General features: G+C 47.2%; 2 long non-coding RNA genes across 2 annotated transcripts; one reads left to right on the top strand and one right to left on the bottom strand.

Annotated features, from left to right (window-relative positions):
• The first annotated feature begins 110 nt into the window (after positions 1–110).
• On the top strand, positions 111–4,054 carry LOC144169082 (uncharacterized). The gene is made up of 2 exons (XR_013322356.1): positions 111–796; positions 3,958–4,054. It is a non-coding gene; the product is annotated as an uncharacterized LOC144169082 (long non-coding RNA).
• A 7,851-nt stretch (positions 4,055–11,905) lies between these two features.
• Positions 11,906–15,636, bottom strand: LOC144167276 (uncharacterized). The gene is made up of 2 exons (XR_013321915.1): positions 15,182–15,636; positions 11,906–12,002 (listed from the first exon to the last, which is right to left on the bottom strand). It is a non-coding gene; the product is annotated as an uncharacterized LOC144167276 (long non-coding RNA).
• Between the last annotated feature and the right edge of the window lie 1,172 nt (positions 15,637–16,808).

A 16,808-nucleotide genomic window follows, 5' to 3' on the forward strand; every position in this document is an offset into this window, starting at 1 on the left:
CTTCCGTCCTCTCTCCTGCTGCAGTTCGCCGAAGCGGGCGCCCGGACACAAAAGACGCGCCATCCACCTCCACACCCGGCTATAACCAGTTCTTTTGGTTCCTCTGGCACCCTCCCACGCTAAGCTGAAGTGACCGCGCTGTCACGAATGTCTAGTACGCGGCGTTGCCACTGCCGCCAGTGGCGCTGACAGCCAACATTGCGACCTCGGCGGAGTTCGGTTATCTGCAATATAATATTATTACTGCTGCTAGAGGGGTTGGTAATAATTCTATAAAAAATTATTGTAAATATTAACATAGGACTCACAAGCCGCCGTAGGTTTTTTTGATATCTCGTGTCAATGTTTTCACGCTCAGTTTTCACAAGAATGCGTAGCTGTGGCATAGCCATCGCAAACCGACTTGAAACCAAGCCAATGTCGCTTGGTCGCAATCCCGGATGTGCGGGGTCCGGCGTGGTGCGGTCGTGCGGTCGTTCTCGCTGTTCTGTGCAAATTTATAGCTTTCCTCGTGTTGTTGGCGATTTATGTGCCGTGTGCGAATCTTTTCAACCAGCATCGAAGGTCAGACATTGCAGTGCAGCTGGCGATACATCGAATTTATTGAAGGAAAAGCCATCGTATGCGCTCTTCTACCGCCGGTGAACATCCTTGTTGTGTCGTGTTGTGTTAGTGCGCTGTGATCGTACGGTGAAGAAGCTTGCGAAGTGAGGTGTTACCATCCCTGTTAGCCACGCTTTGGAATCCGTCAATTTCACCACGCTGGGAGCCCCGCTGGGAGCGACGTTGTTATAAGGTAAGTTCATTCTTTCCGAGCGCTCCTGTGCAGTGCGCGTCAGGCTTGTCAAGGGCAAGCGAGCACGCGGCTTCGGAGCATGCTGGCGACATCTGCTGATAGCTGCTGGGTTAGAGATAGCTTGCCATTGCGCGTGCGTGGATCTCGGACAGGCCCTGGCCGGTCGTCGTTCAGCTTTGGCCTCTAAAATTTGGAGACACCACCACCCGCAACGGGTGCTTCTTTTCTTCGTGCCAGCCGTGAGCTGTGACGCCGGAGATCAGTGCGTAATTTGACGCGGTGCATTATCACCCCAGGGACTTACGTAATCGCACAACAGGTTCGACCGAAATCCCTGCAGTGAATTCTTGTTGCGTGCTTTCCGTTTGGTGCGCTTGAGATGCAGAAGATTGGCGCTCGTTGCTTTATGCGATTACGTAACTGCCTGCGATAAACGCGTCAAACGGCGCGTCTATCTGGCCTGTCACCGCTCATGGCTGGCACTGGGGAAGACCAGTGCCCCTCGTGGGTGGTGGCGTCTGCAAATAACAGTGGCCCATGCGAAATGACGACCGGCCCGACCCTGTCCGAGATCCGCGCACGCGCAATGGCAAGCTATCTCTAACCCAGCAGTTATCAGCAGATGTCGCCAGCACGCTCCGGAGCCGTGCGCTCGCTTGCCCTAGACAAGCCTGACGCACACTGTACATTTCATCATGACAAATGTTGTGCAGACCTTCCTGAATGGCGATACTCACGACTTGGTTATTTGTCGGTATATGAACAGTGTTTTTATTCCCGCCGTCTCCAGATCGACCTAAAGGGTATGATTTCACTTCAGCCTTGCAAAAATACTGTACGTAAGTGTAACAAATTGAAGGGGGAGGCTATTGTACCGGCACACAACATTTTGACATCAATCAGTGTTTTATTGTCTTCCGCGCTGCTGTATTGCTTTCGCGTGTTCTATATTTGTATGTATCTTAAGCTAAAGATCTAACAAAACCTTTGAAGGCAATTGACGAATGAATAAAATCCCAGATGCAGTGCCGCTACAGAACGGAGCAGCAGCCATGAATTACCTAGTACGAAGCGTCATAAAAAAAGAAAGAACACCATGATGAAGATAAATAAAATGTTTGACGAACGAAGTTAACGAAAATGAAAAAAAAAATGAAAGAGGTTGAATCGAACAAGTGCCTGTCGGATCAATAACAAACGCACGAATACTGTGCCATGCAAGCACACCTGACAGCGCTAGGCTGAGAGGCAGATCTACCAGTCACAAACAGGATAGTGTGTTCAACCAGTTAGGAGACATGGCGGTAAAATATACTTGCAAGCTAAAGTGCTGGCAGCCAGCAATATATTTGAGTATTAATTTGAACGATTGCTTGGAGAAAGAGCGTTCCCTGAGTGCAGAGCAGTGACAAATGTGGCCTAAACCGTACTTCATCCCAGCTAAAAAAATAATGCCCAAGAATATAACAAATTCATTGATTGCTTTTGGAAAATAGAGACTATGTATCCGCAGAAGGTAGGGTTTAAACCCAAAACATCTTTACACAAGTCTGATGTGTTACCTCGGCACCCTAAAGGCAAGCAGACACTTTGGCTTTAAAACCAATGCAGAAAAAAACCTGCTGCGTTAGTAGTAGTTGGAAACAGACTGCACACTGTTGTCATATATTAGTCTTTTACCACTAAGTGCCAATTCTCTCCATGTATCTTTCCGTGAATTTCTCATTTGCCAATTTTTGTCACAGGTGCTAGGCAGCTTGCGCTAGAACATGCGCAGGCGTCAAACTTTCAAACTGATGAATACCAGTTTTGACTTAAGCACTTGCTCGACTTGCTAGCGTAAATTGAAATTTGCCATTGCTTCTAATCACAACCTGCTGACTGCCTTTCTCGGAGCAGTTTTGAATAAGTTGGGCTGAATGTGGTGTGAGTAATAGCAAAATCACTGAATAACATTTTGGCTGAATGTGGCATCAGACGTGCCACTGACTGATGCTACACCGGCATTGCGCGAGGGCTTAGTCAATCTGTTTTGACAGATGTTCTGCCTCTAGGAATTACCCAAATGATTGGTCGGCATGGTATCACTATACTGTTTTAGTGCTGCTAGTGTATAGAAAATCTCGCCAAGCAAAGGGATACAAGCTTTTAAATTATTTCTCATTTACAGAAACTGATGTTTTTCCCCTCACCAAACAAAACTGTTTCGTGTTCTCCTTGTGTGTAAACTGGCATTAGACGGCCTTGTTATACTGGTATACCCCTCTGGCATTGTTATGATGAAGGCAAAAATGTGGATATACCCATGTCTCATATGATCCCTTTAAGCTGCTGCTTAGTGCTACTTGTTTCGTAAACGTACTGCAAGGCACACACCATACTTCAGCGTTACAAGAGTGTAAAAGACTGCGAAATTCAAGTTATGTATTTTTCCTGTCACGTTCTTTTTGCCACGTTTTTTTTCCATCACGGTTCATGTATTTTTTTCCACTAGTCGGTAAGCACAAAGTATTATGTGCTCATCCATTCATAAAGCCATTTGCGATGATTGCCTGATGTAGTAACTTTAGATTACAGTACCATCTGATCCTAGTTTTTTTTAAATCAAGGCTTGTTTTGTAAACAAGTTCATGCAAGTTGACAATTTTCTAATTTTGTTTTACGAGATTTCAAGCATTAAAATTTCAAAAAACAAAATCCACAGGTTGACAGGTATGCTTTTGCACAGGTTTGGGGTTTCTCCTGTCAGGTAGTGGCTCTACCAGTCTTTATAGGCCTATTTGGATTTCTTTTGGGCCTGAAAGATGTGGAAGACACGATTACGGACCCATGCGGGTGATTTTTTGGCTCCCTGCCGCCTTGAAACATAGTCGTTCCTGTAGATTTCAGGCGCCTTAATGCGGAAGGCATTCAACTAAAGGCATTCCACTCCCTACCAATTGTAGAATTAATTGATGCGGCTAGCTTGGCTTACGGCATTAAAATCTGAGGAAAGCTTATACATTTGTTGAACTGCTATCTCCCTGCTTTCCAAACATACAAGCCAGGTAACTTTTAAAATAGCCAGGTACTTAAACCAGCATGCTTAATGAGAAGGGATGCAATCATCATTTCGTACTTGACTGGTGCAAACAAACAAGTCTGTTTCTTGTATTTTGCAGGCTACACAGTCAAGTAGGCAAGTGGACCCTGCGAGGCTCCAGCCCTCCCGTGATGCTTTCGTGAGCAATAAAGCAAGCTTTGCCATGCAACACCTCACTATTTCGCCTGCTCATTGGACACCTTGACGACAGTTTTTAGAATGTTTTTGCAATATTGAAGCAGACTTAGTATATATTTAGTACAGTTAACTGAACTTTACTATGCAATTGTTGAAATAACTTGACAAAAAACTAACAGGAAATCAAACGGGCTGTCTTGAATATGCTCAGTAGGTTTTCATTTGACATTTCTCAACAGGAACTCAACAGGAGAATGAATAGAGAGTCAACACAGACTCAACTGGAACTCAACAGACTTTTCTCAATAGACTTTCAATTGACACGTCACAACAGGAACTCAACAGGAAAAGTGTATTGAGACTCAACAGAAAGTCAATTGAAAATCAACGGACATGTTGACTATAGTCAATAGACTTTCAATTGAAACTCAGCGTTGAGTTTCAATTGAAACGCGGCGGCCAATTTTCAACGAGAACTCAATACAAAATTTCTATTCAAAGTCAATTGACTGTCAACACAATGTTCTGAGTAAAGTCAATTGACTTTCAATTCAATCTCAATAACCATTTTTGTAAGGGCTGTTAGGTGAATTTTTACGTTCTCGAAAATATGAGTGCAGTTGGCCTTTAGGCCGAGTTTCATCTACTTTTACCAATCCGCCTCTTTCACAACCCCACTGCGCATGCGCAATCCCCTAGCGGCCAAGTCCCTAAGCAGTCCAGTAGGGGCAGCAGACGACATTCCCCACAGCTCCCGCACAAGCGGGAAGGGGTCGTGGTTGTATTTACATCGTTTGATTTTTTGTGTGTGCTCGTTGTGCGCGGAACAATGCCCGCAACTTCTGCTGCGTTCCGCTGTAACTCGGAGTGCCGAAAAGGGAACGGTGTCGGCTTCTATCGCTTCCCGTCGGCCGCACGCGATCGGCTACGGCGGCTTGCGTCGCTCGCGTCGGCTCGGCATCCTGGCGGATATTTGATCGCTGCTATCTGTGCAACTGCGAATGACAATCCGCAACACAACTTTTCACTACACTATCATCCCCTTTCTCGCATGTGGAACTCTAAGTTATAACTGCCGTTTGAGTGATCGGTGACCGAAACATCTGCGCAGCCTGCTTCGATGCTTCCGCGCAGGTATCGCCATCTCTCGGCCGTTCGGCGCACCGCGCGCCGCGGCGACCGGTCAGCGTATAGGCTTGCATCGCAGCAGATATATCTGATCGCCGCTTTTAAAATAAGCCCTGACAACAATCCCTAGCACAATTTTTCACCACACGAACACCTACTTTCTCGCATGTAGAACTTTTTAGCGATCAGATTGATTCAGAAGAGCAGCGACAAGCGCGGTTGCTACCGTTGCTACCGTGGTCTGCGCCGGTTCGAGCCGCTGAGTGTGCCGAGCTGGCAGGCGCGGCCGGCGTGTGCGCGGACTGTTTCCGAAGGCAGAAAACGCTTCACGATTGCTTGCTTTATCCATTTCTTGCGAACAAACGCGCAGAATCTACAAATTCAGCTCATCGATCATCGTAGTTGACCATGGAGCAAAAACAGTGGGCGGAGCGACGCCGACGACGCATCTCATGCGCGCATCGGGCTGTCTCAAATTCACGCGTACGACTAGTGGCGACAGTCGTAACGATCAGTCGCATGCGAATCGCGTGTACCAATCGTACATGTGTCCAGCGAACTGCCGGCCTTTGTTGAGCTGGCGATCGCACTTCATGCCAGACGACTACAAGTACTGCTCGCTCTGCTACTCGGACGGCACACGGATCTGTCCGAGATTTCTCTGCCAGCCCTCATTCAGTGATAAGAAGCCGCCTGGTATTATGTGATGACCAGGGGCTGTCGTCTTAAGGCGTTATAACACCAACACAGAAGAAAAACTTCGGCTGCTCCTCGCCGTAATGTGGGATTGCCGTGCATACAACGAGAACGCAGCCGGAGGAAGCGCCGGCAAACCCTACTGCTTCAACTTCCGCTAGGCACGCTAGGTGGCAGCACACCGCAATGAAAGAGGCGGATTAGCTGGTCTATAGTGAAGTTGCAAATATTGTGCAATTCCCTCCTGCACAATACAGCTTCGCTGGTCTTCCATCTTCAGAGAAGTGGAAGGACTCTCGATTTTTTTTTTGTTTACGTGTGGAGGTGCGGAAACCTATAACAAGGAGAGGCACGGAGCGGGGGGTCTGCGTGTGCCCTCAATCAATCAATCAATCAATCAATCAATAAATCAATCAATCAATCAATCAATCAATCAATCAATCAATCAATCAATCGACGATCGACGATCGATCGATCGATCGATCGATCGATCGATCAATCAATCAACTAGATCTTAATTTTATTCTTCACCAAGAATTTATTCTTCACCAAGTGAAGCGCTCGTTGGTCGGCAGAGGCAGCCGGAAATTTCACAAAGCATTAGGATGAAAGTCATGGCGTGACTAGACACACCGCCATAACAACGCATGCGTGGGGCGATGATTCTCTGTATGCGTCACACGCTGCCATGAAAGCTTTTTCATTCCCGACACCGGAGGCACTCGTCTACATCGAGAAACAAAAGTTACCCCGGCTGTTAAATGTTACATAAAACGTGCCAGGGCCGATCTTAAATACAAGTGTAAAACAGGGACTGAGTTCGTATTATCGTAGTAAAGTAGAGTGTAAACGTACCTGTTGCCTGTACCAGACTAAGTCTCACTAACTGTAGCTGTTACATCGCTCCGATCTGTCCCCGATCGCGTTTTAAACCGACGCTTTCCAGCAAAACAGCTCAAAGGTACTTTGCAGGGGTTTACAAAAAGTAATGGCGTAGCAGAGGCCACCGACACCGTTGCCTTGAAGCAAATGATCGTTCACTGCATCATGGCTGTCCTTCACTCTTCGCACTTTCGGCTCCTGTCAAGCATATGCATGCGTAACGCTTTTTGGATAAAAAAGTAGGTGTTCACGGCGTAACGCGTATTCACGTGTAGTTTACGCAATAAGCACACAAATGGGTGACCTCGAATTCGACCGCAGAAGCGGTTCGCTGCGACCGGCAGTTCCTGCGCAGCGCAGGAGTTAATGTAGTGGATAAGACTCTTTTACAACCCTAAACTCTGAAAAACGTTATATTCTCCCCCTCTTCGAGATGGTTCAGGGATGTAGGGGGATGCAGCCATTGCACATTCGATAAAACAAATTGTCTGCGTATGCGCTCACTTCGCTGCAAATGTCACCGTAAGAAGACAGACCTTTGCCACCCCTCCTCGTAACACCCTCTCCTGTCTCCTTTCCCAGCCCTCATGCTTTATTTTCCTTCCTTCTCGCTTCTTCTATGATGAATGCAATGAACGTTTGTTCAATTCTGTTGAATTTGCCCGTGTTCGCACTGTCCGCGTCCATTTGTTTTTTTTTTTTCGCGTCGTCTGCAGCAGCTTGAGCAAAACGCTTTGTTTTAGTGTTTGCTTTTATCTGGCCACGTTTGGACGCCGTTGTTAACGCGATCTTTTTTATTTGCTATCGTAGAAGCCACAAATAAGACAACGTGTATTATTAACTGACATATTGCCGGGGCTCCCAGCTTTACACTTTTGTTGTGCATCCTTATGATTGATGTTTCCTTTGCGCCGAATAATGTAGACGTGAAGAAACCACAGAAGCAATTCCAGCACTTTGGAAAAGTCTTGCCTATTGTTACGATTGAGATCGCCGCTGGGCTTCGTTTTAATACTCCTCGGCTGTGCGGCGAAGCCTCCACTACGTGCGCCTTTCAAACAAGCGCCACCGTGTCGGTGACTCACGTTGTCACGTCTCGACAAGCCTGGGTCAGACGCTTCGCTTTCGGCGCGCTTCAAACTTCGGTGGTTGCGGGCGAGGCACGTCGAGACGCGCCCCAAGGACACGAGAGCCCCGCGTTCGCAGCGGAGTCCTCCTCTCTCCCCTCTCTCGGACTCAATGTGCGCCGGTACTACCGACGGCTAGCGAACTCGGGAAAGAGTGTGGTGTGTGTCTGTGTCATTCGTGGCGTGTGCACAATCTAGAGGGAACGCTGTTTTGACCGTTAGCGCTTTTGTGTATAAATACGAGCCCCTCAAGCGCTGTAACCCATTCCTGTTTGAGCAGTGAATCATTGCTGTCACTCTGCTCTAGTCCTGTACTATTACCTCGCCCGTCGGGGCGTTGTTCTTTGGCTTCGGCTCACCTCTCGCTATGAAGTAAACAGTTACGTTAGCCTACGGCTTCTGGACTTCTTCACGGCGCAACAGCGGCTGGCCGCTCGCTTCACACCACGCTACCAAACGTATGTCGGAGGAGACGGAGCTCGGCTCGGGTCGGCCTTCACGGACCCAACACTATACACGCCTCACTCCCAAGTACCGATCGAGCCCAATGCTGCTTAGCTTCGGTGAACTACTCTTCGTTGCAGAAAAGAAATAAATCTTCAATGTAAGAACTTCAGAGAAACTCTAACCACCCCGCAACTACGCATTCTTCGACGCATACACTTAAGTACCCTCCTTACACCTGTTCGTTCCTTTCTCTACCGTATCCGACACTCCCCAGCACTCCCCAATTGTCCCGAACCATACGGCAATTTAAAACACCGCATTTTTTCCTGCCTCGTTGCAATTCAGTCTCCACATTTTCCGCACACTCCACCATCAACTTGGCCGGCTGGGCTAGCCTCGGACTAGTTGACAGACCAGTTGGCTTCGGTGAACCTAGCCCGGAACATCCACGATGCTTAAAGTTGCGTTTTAACAAAGTTTTTCCTATTCATTTTTTTATATATGCCTCGTGTTTGAGCATTATTTCACCTGTATTTTGGCTGTGCTGTTGAATAGAATGACAGACAGACCGACAGACAGACAGAGAGACAGACAGACAGACAGACAGACAGACAGACAGACAGACAGACAGACAGACAGACAGACAGACAGACAGACAGACAGACTCTCTCACTCACTCAATTGATGGAGACCGCCGGCAGCTTGTTCACCGATGTTGTTTAACTCGTTTAGTGTTGTTGAGTTTCGTTGTTTTTATGTCGGCCGTGCGTCATAGTGTGCAAGAGTTGCAATTTACAGCCGTAAGAACACTTTTCGCTTTTGGTCGTTTTCTTGGAAGGCATGGATGGGCGTGTAGCCGATAGAGATAGGGTAGCCGATAGGGCGTGCAGTCTTGCAAATAGTTGCCATCAACTGCATTTCGGAGCGGCCCCATTGTCTTCTTGCGGGCAGAAGGGGCCGATAATTTGGTGAGCATACGAAGGGGTCACGGTAATTAGAGACCCTCGGTAGAGAGACGGGAACTGCGAGGTCACTGTAGGGGTCAGAAAGTATGAATGGGAAAACGCGGCAGTGAGTTAGGCGTGCTTGTACCGCACAAACTGATAAGATCCATGCACATTCCTTCCACGTTTGAATGTGTGGCCTCGGCGGCGGGGCTGCATCAGTTTAACGGGCGGTCGTTTTTTCAGGCGGCTTAGAGTGGTTTCACAGAAAACGGCGGAGCGCTAACAAAAAAGGGTGATCTTATGTGCGGAATGTGATTGTCTGTGTTGAATTCCTAGGGGGCACATAAAACGGACCTAAGTTTTTTGTTGAGTGCACAGAGTTTGTCACTTGTTTTCTGTTGTTTCGGCTCGTTCGTCGCTACCGTGTGTTCGATGAACACCTTTGCGTTCACACTTGAGCGAGCGAGAGAGAGAGAGAGAGAGTTAGGTCACGTGACTAGCTGTGCACACACCTACGATTGATTGTTGATTATTGATTGATTGTAGGGTTTAACGCGCCGACGCAACGCAGGCGATGAGGCGCGCCGTAGTGGAGGGCTCCGGATTAATTTTGACCACCGGGGGATCTTTAACGTGCGCCAAAATCTCGTACACACAGGTGTTTTTGCTTTCCGCCTCCATCAGAAAAGCGGCCGCCACGGCCGGGATTCGAACCCGCGACCTCGGGCTCAGCAGCGCAACGCCTTAGCCACTGAGCCCCCTCGGCGGGTACGATTGATTGTGCTTTTGTGGCCAGTCATCGCACTAGTGTGGATTAATTGACAGCCCTTGTCACTCACTGCTGTGAAGCCCCCTTGGGAAAGTTTTTTTTCTTCTAATAAAACCGAGGTGTTCGGTGTTCAGATGGAGAGAGGGAGCCCGCAGGATGTGAACCCTACCCGACATCGGATCTTCTATGCTATGAGTTATAAATAGCACTCGTATATACAATATATTCTACTTGTTTTGGAGTACACCACCGTCTGCCAAGTGTCGTCGATCAGTGAGACAGTCATCACTACCACGAGTCATCGACCGATCCAATCGCCACATCTCATCCCAACTTAGGCCAACACAGGCAATCACCTTGTAAGGCAAAGCCCGCACAACCTGCGTGTAAACAGCAGACGCCGAAGCACGCACGCTGCCCACGAGGTCATATCTCGACGTGTCTTTGCCACCGGCAGCGGCGCTCCATCTGCAGCAGCGCGGAACCTGAAACGATGGTCACTTCTAAACCAATATAGACGTTCCGCAAAGTTGCTTGTCAGCCTTCCTTGAGAGTGGATTGTACGTTGCTGGCAGGCCCATGCACGCCGCGGCAATGGATGAACCAGCAAGATCGCGTGCGCGTGGCTACCGAACTATAAGCGCGCGCATCGAAATATGAAAACAAAGGGGGGAGGGGGGCGCTTGGAAATGTAAACGTCCGCCGAGCAAGCCTACACTTTCCAATGTGGGTCAGTAAACACGGATGGAGACGCGCGCGCGTGTGTACATACATCCAGGCTGTGCTCTCTCGCGAAGTCGGTTCCCCTCCGCGCTCGAATGACTGCTTCTGTACGCAGCTATCCGTGGAGCCGAGCACTTCCATTTTGGCCCAGCACAGAATCGTTGGCGGTACAGGAGACTTGTGTGTCCGACTGCACGCGAGAAGAGAGGATTGACGAGGCAAGAAGAGTTCCAAGTCCTTAAAGGAGAAGAACATGAAAAAATTCATCTCCCCACGAACATAACATTCCACCCGTTTTATCGAATTTTTTAAGTGCAGAGCAATCTATGGGACCGCCTGGTCGTGGTAGCTCGCTAACGGTCGATGTCAAGCGACTGCCTGAATCAGGCGGCGCAGCGAGATAACGGACCCAAGTAGAGCCTGGTGTACCATCGTCAGGGGGTCACGCTGAGGCTTCGAAAACCACGCGGTTTAAGTAGTCATATCCGTTCCAACCTCGTGAACCGCTAGCGCTTGTCATACATATCCCAGTTGTTTAGCGCAACAAAAACTGCAGGTACTATCGGCGTCAAATGAAACGCGAACACGAAAATATGAACCTGAACACACAAATAGCGCGATTTAATTCCACCCTTACAAAAATGGTTATTGAGATTGAATTGAAAGTCAATTGACTTTACTCAGTACATTGTGTTGACAGTCAATTGACTTTGAATAGAAATTTTGTATTGAGTTCTCGTTGAAAATTGGCCGCCGCGTTTCAATTGAAACTCAACGCTGAGTTTCAATTGAAAGTCTATTGACTATATTCAACATGTCTGTTGATTTTCAATTGACTTTCTGTTGAGTCTCAATACACTTTCTTGTTGAGTTCCTGTTGTGACGTGTCAATTGAAAGTCTATTGAGAAAAGTCTGTTGAGTTCCAGTTGAGTCTGTGTTGACTCTCTATTCATTCTCCTGTTGAGTTCCTGTTGAGAAATGTCAAATGAAAACCTACTGAGCATATTCAAGACAGCCCGTTTGATTTCCTGTTAGTTTTTTGTCAAGTTATTTCAACAATTGCATAGTAAAGTTCAGTTAACTGTACTAAATATATACTAAGTATGCTTCAATATTGCAAAAACATTCTAAAAACTGTCGTCAAGGTGTCCAATGAGCAGGCGAAATAGTGAGGTGTTGCATGGCAAAGCTTGCTTTATTGCTCACGAAAGCATCACGGGAGGGCTGGAGCCTCGCAGGGTCCACTTGCCTACTTGACTGTGTAGCCTGCAAAATACGAGAAACAGACTTGTTTGTTTGCACCAGTCAAGTACGAAATGATGATTGCATCCCTTCTCATTAAGCATGCTGGTTTAAGTACCTGGCTATTTTAAAAGTTACCTGGCTTGTATGTTTGGAAAGCAGGGAGATAGCAGTTCAACAAATGTATAAGCTTTCCTCAGATTTTAATGCCGTAAGCCAAGCTAGCCGCATCAATTAATTCTACAATTGGTAGGGAGTGGAATGCCTTTAGTTGAATGCCTTCCGCATTAAGGCGCCTGAAATCTACAGGAACGACTACGTTTCAAGGCAGCAGGGAGCCAAAAAATCACCCGCATGGGTCCGTAATCGTGTCTTCCACATCTTTCAGGCCCAAAAGAAATCCAAATAGGCCTATAAAGACTGGTAGAGCCACTACCTGACAGGAGAAACCCCAAACCTGTGCAAAAGCATACCCGTCAACCTGTGGATTTTGTTTTTTGAAATTTTAATGCTTGAAATCTCGTAAAACAAAATTAGAAAATTGTCAACTTGCATGAACTTGTTTACAAAACAAGCCTTGATTAAAAAAAACTAGGATCAGATGGTACTGTAATCTAAAGTTACTACATCAGGCAATCATCGCAAATGGCTTTATGAATGGATGAGCACATAATACTTTGTGCTTACCGACTAGTGGAAAAAAATACATGAACCGTGATGAAAAAAAAACGTGGCAAAAAGAACGTGACAGGAAAAATACATAACTTGAATTTCACGTCTTTTACACTCTTGTAACGCTGAAGTATGGTGTGTGCAGTACGTTTGGTGTGTGCAGTATGGTGTGTGCAGTACGTTTACCAAACAAGTAGCACTAAGCAGCAGCTTAAAGGGATCATATGAGACATGGGTATATCCACATTTTTGCCTTCATCATAACAATGCCAGAGGGGTATACCAGTATAACAAGGCCGTCTAATGCCAGTTTACACACAAGGAGAACACGAAACAGTTTTGTTTGGTGAGGGGAAAAACATCAGTTTCTGTAAATGAGAAATAATTTAAAAGCTTGTATCCCTTTGCTTGGCGAGATTTTCTATACACTAGCAGCACTAAAACAGTATAGTGATACCATGCCGACCAATCATTTGGGTAATTCCTAGAGGCAGAACATCTGTCAAAACAGATTGACTAAGCCCTCGCGCAATGCCGGTGTAGCATCAGTCAGTGGCACGTCTGATGCCACATTCAGCCAAAATGTTATTCAGTGATTTTGCTATTACTCACACCACATTCAGCCCAACTTATTCAAAACTGCTCCGAGAAAGGCAGTCATCAGGTTGTGATTAGAAGCAATGGCAAATTTCAATTTACGCTAGCAAGTCGAGCAAGTGCTTAAGTCAAAACTGGTATTCATCAGTTTGAAAGTTTGACGCCTGTGCATGTTCTAGCGCAAGCTGCCTAGCACCTGTGACAAAAATTGGCAAATGAGAAATTCACGGAAAGATACATGGAGAGAATTGGCACTTAGTGGTAAAAGACTAATATATGACAACAGTGTGCAGTCTGTTTCCAACTACTACTAATGCAGCAGGTTTTTTTCTGCATTGGTTTTAAAGCCAAAGTGTCTGCTTGCCTTTAGGGTGCCGAGGTAACACATCAGACTTGTGTAAAGATGTTTTGGGTTTAAACCCTACCTTCTGCGGATACATAGTCTCTATTTTCCAAAAGCAATCAATGAATTTGTTATATTCTTGGGCATTATTTTTTTAGCTGGGATGAAGTACGGTTTAGGCCACATTTGTCACTGCTCTGCACTCAGGGAATGCTCTTTCTCCAAGCAATCGTTCAAATTAATACGCAAATATATTGCTGGCTGCCAGCACTTTAGCTTGCAAGTATATTTTACCGCCATGTCTCCTAACTGGTTGAACACACTATCCTGTTTGTGACTGGTAGATCTGCCTCTCAGCCTAGCGCTGTCAGGTGTGCTTGCATGGCACAGTATTCGTGCGTTTGTTATTGATCCGACAGGCACTTGTTCGATTCAACCTCTTTCATTTTTTTTTTCATTTTCGTTAACTTCGTCAAACATTTTATTTATCTTCATCATGGTGTTCTTTCTTTTTTTATGACACTTCGTACTAGGTAATTCATGGCTGCTGCTCCGTTCTGTAGCGGCACTGCATCTGGGATTTTATTCATTCGTCAATTGCCTTCAAAGGTTTTGTTAGATCTTTAGCTTAAGATACATACAAATATAGAACACGCGAAAGCAATACAGCAGCGCGGAAGACAATAAAACACTGATTGATGTCAAAATGTTGTGTGCCGGTACAATAGCCTCCCCCTTCAATTTGTTACACTTACGTACAGTATTTTTGCAAGGCTGAAGTGAAATCATACCCTTTAGGTCGATCTGGAGACGGCGGGAATAAAAACACTGTTCATATACCGACAAATAACCAAGTCGTGAGTATCGCCATTCAGGAAGGTCTGCACAACATTTGTCATGATGAAATGTAGTGTGCGTCAGGCTTGTCTAGGGCAAGCGAGCGCACGGCTCCGGAGCGTGCTGGCGACATCTGCTGATAACTGCTGGGTTAGAGATAGCTTGCCATTGCGCGTGCGCGGATCTCGGACAGGGTCGGGCCGGTCGTCATTTCCCAGGGCCACTGTTATTTGCAGACGCCACCACCCACGAGGGGCACTGGTCTTCCCTAGTGCCAGCCATGAGCGGTGACAGGCCAGATAGACGCGCCGTTTGACGCGTTTATCGCAGGCAGTTACGTAATCGCATAAAGCAACGAGCGCCAATCTTCTGCATCTCAAGCGCACCAAACGGAAAGCACGCAACAAGAATTCACTGCAGGGATTTCGGTCGAACCTGTTGTGCGATTACGTAAGTCCCTGGGGTGATAATGCACCGCGTCAAATTACGCACTGATCTCCGGCGTCACCGCTCACGGCTGGCACGAAGAAAAGAAGCACCCGTTGCGGGTGGTGGTGTCTCCAAATTTTAGAGGCCAAAGCTGAACGACGACCGGCCAGGGCCTGTCCGAAATCCACGCACGCGCAAAGGCAAGCTATCTCTAACCCAGCAGCTATCAGCAGATGTCGCCAGCATGCTCCGAAGCCGCGTGCTTGCTTGCCCTTGACAAGCCTGACGCGCACTGCACAGGAGCGCTCGGAAAGAATGAACTTACCTTATAACAACGTCGCTCCCAGCGGGGCTCCCAGCGTGGTGAAATTGACGGATTCCAAAGCGTGGCTAACAGGGATGGTAACACCTCACTTCGCAAGCTTCTTCACCGTACGATCACAGCGCACAAACACAACACGACACACAAAGGATGTTTACCGGCGGTAGAAGAGCGCATACGATGGCTTTTCCTTCAATAAATTCGATGTATCGCCAGCTGCACTGCAATGTCTGACCTTCGATGCTGGTTGAAAAGATTCGCACACGGCACATAAATCGCCAACAACACGAGGAAAGCTATAAATTTGCACAGAACAGCGAGAACGACCGCACGACCGCACCACGCCGGACCCCGCACATCCGGGATTGCGACCAAGCGACATTGGCTTGGTTTCAAGTCGGTTTGCGATGGCTATGCCACAGCTACGCATTCTTGTGAAAACTGAGCGTGAAAACATTGACACGAGATATCAAAAAAAACTACGGCGGCTTGTGAGTCCTATGTTAATATTTACAATAATCTTTTATAGAATTATTACCAACCCCTCTAGCAGCAGTAATAATATTATATTGCAGATAACCGAACTCCGCCGAGGTCGCGAATGTTGGCTGTCAGCGCCACTGGCGGCAGTGGCAACGCCGCGTACTAGACATTCGTGACAGCGCGGTCACTTCAGCTTAGCATGGGAGGGTGCCAGAGGAACCAAAAGAACTGGTTATCGCCGGGTGTGGAGGTGGATGGCACGTCTTTTGTGTCCGGGCGCCCGCTTCGGCGAACTGCAGCAGGAGAGAGGACGGAAGAATTCTGGAAAGTCCAATCTTTGAAAACAGCTTCAAAGTTCTTGATCTGCTTGCGGGCGCAAGATATTTGCTAGGCGCTTGTGTTTGAGAAACGTAGTCCGCGGACGTGTTGACATCGTTAGCAAGAGAGCGGTTCGGAGTGTAACAAGCGGCACGCCAGCCCACTAATTTGTTCGGTTTCTTTTTTTTTTTTTTTTTTTGTAGTGGCGTGAAGCAGTGTCAGGCTCGTTCTTTCTTTTTGTGACCCTGTGCAGTAAAGATGAGTTGTTAATCAGCGCTTCAGTTTGTCTTTCTTCATTGTTTTCTTCGTTTGTTCGTTCGTTCAGTTCGTGTGAGCGGCGGCGCCTTGGACTGGCGTACGGAGTTCTTTTGCAGTGAAAGAACTGTTTTCACCTGTTTTAAAGGGGCCCTGAAAGGCATTTTGAGCACACTAAATGAACTAGCGCAATCGCTAGATTGGGTCGCCAACGTCACCTGTGCCAAGTATTACTCTTTTACGCGCAGCGGAAAGCTCACACTTTTGTTGCAAAGTTTGTCGCTTTTTTCTCACCCTTTCCTTCGTGTTTTTGGACGCCGCCATCTTCACATGTCTACATCATCGATTCCCAGATGTTCGTCATGAGCTAGACATCCTGCTATTGGGCGGCTTTTTCACGCACTTCCGGCAAAGAGATGAGTCGTCTGCTCAGCGTCGGCTCGCCGGCTGATCTCCCAGCGGAGTGCCGGAGTGCTTTGACATTTTACGACAAACGAAACAAGTGTAAACAAACGCTTAACCGTTTGTATTGAATGCAACACGGCCATAACACGATGTGGATTTTATCTTACGT

This window comes from Haemaphysalis longicornis, unplaced genomic scaffold, assembly GCF_048455015.1.
Source record: "Haemaphysalis longicornis isolate Haplotype H1 unplaced genomic scaffold, Haemaphysalis longicornis Haplotype H1 scaffold_2, whole genome shotgun sequence".
In the NCBI taxonomy this organism is placed as follows: Eukaryota; Metazoa; Arthropoda; class Arachnida; order Ixodida; family Ixodidae; genus Haemaphysalis; species Haemaphysalis longicornis.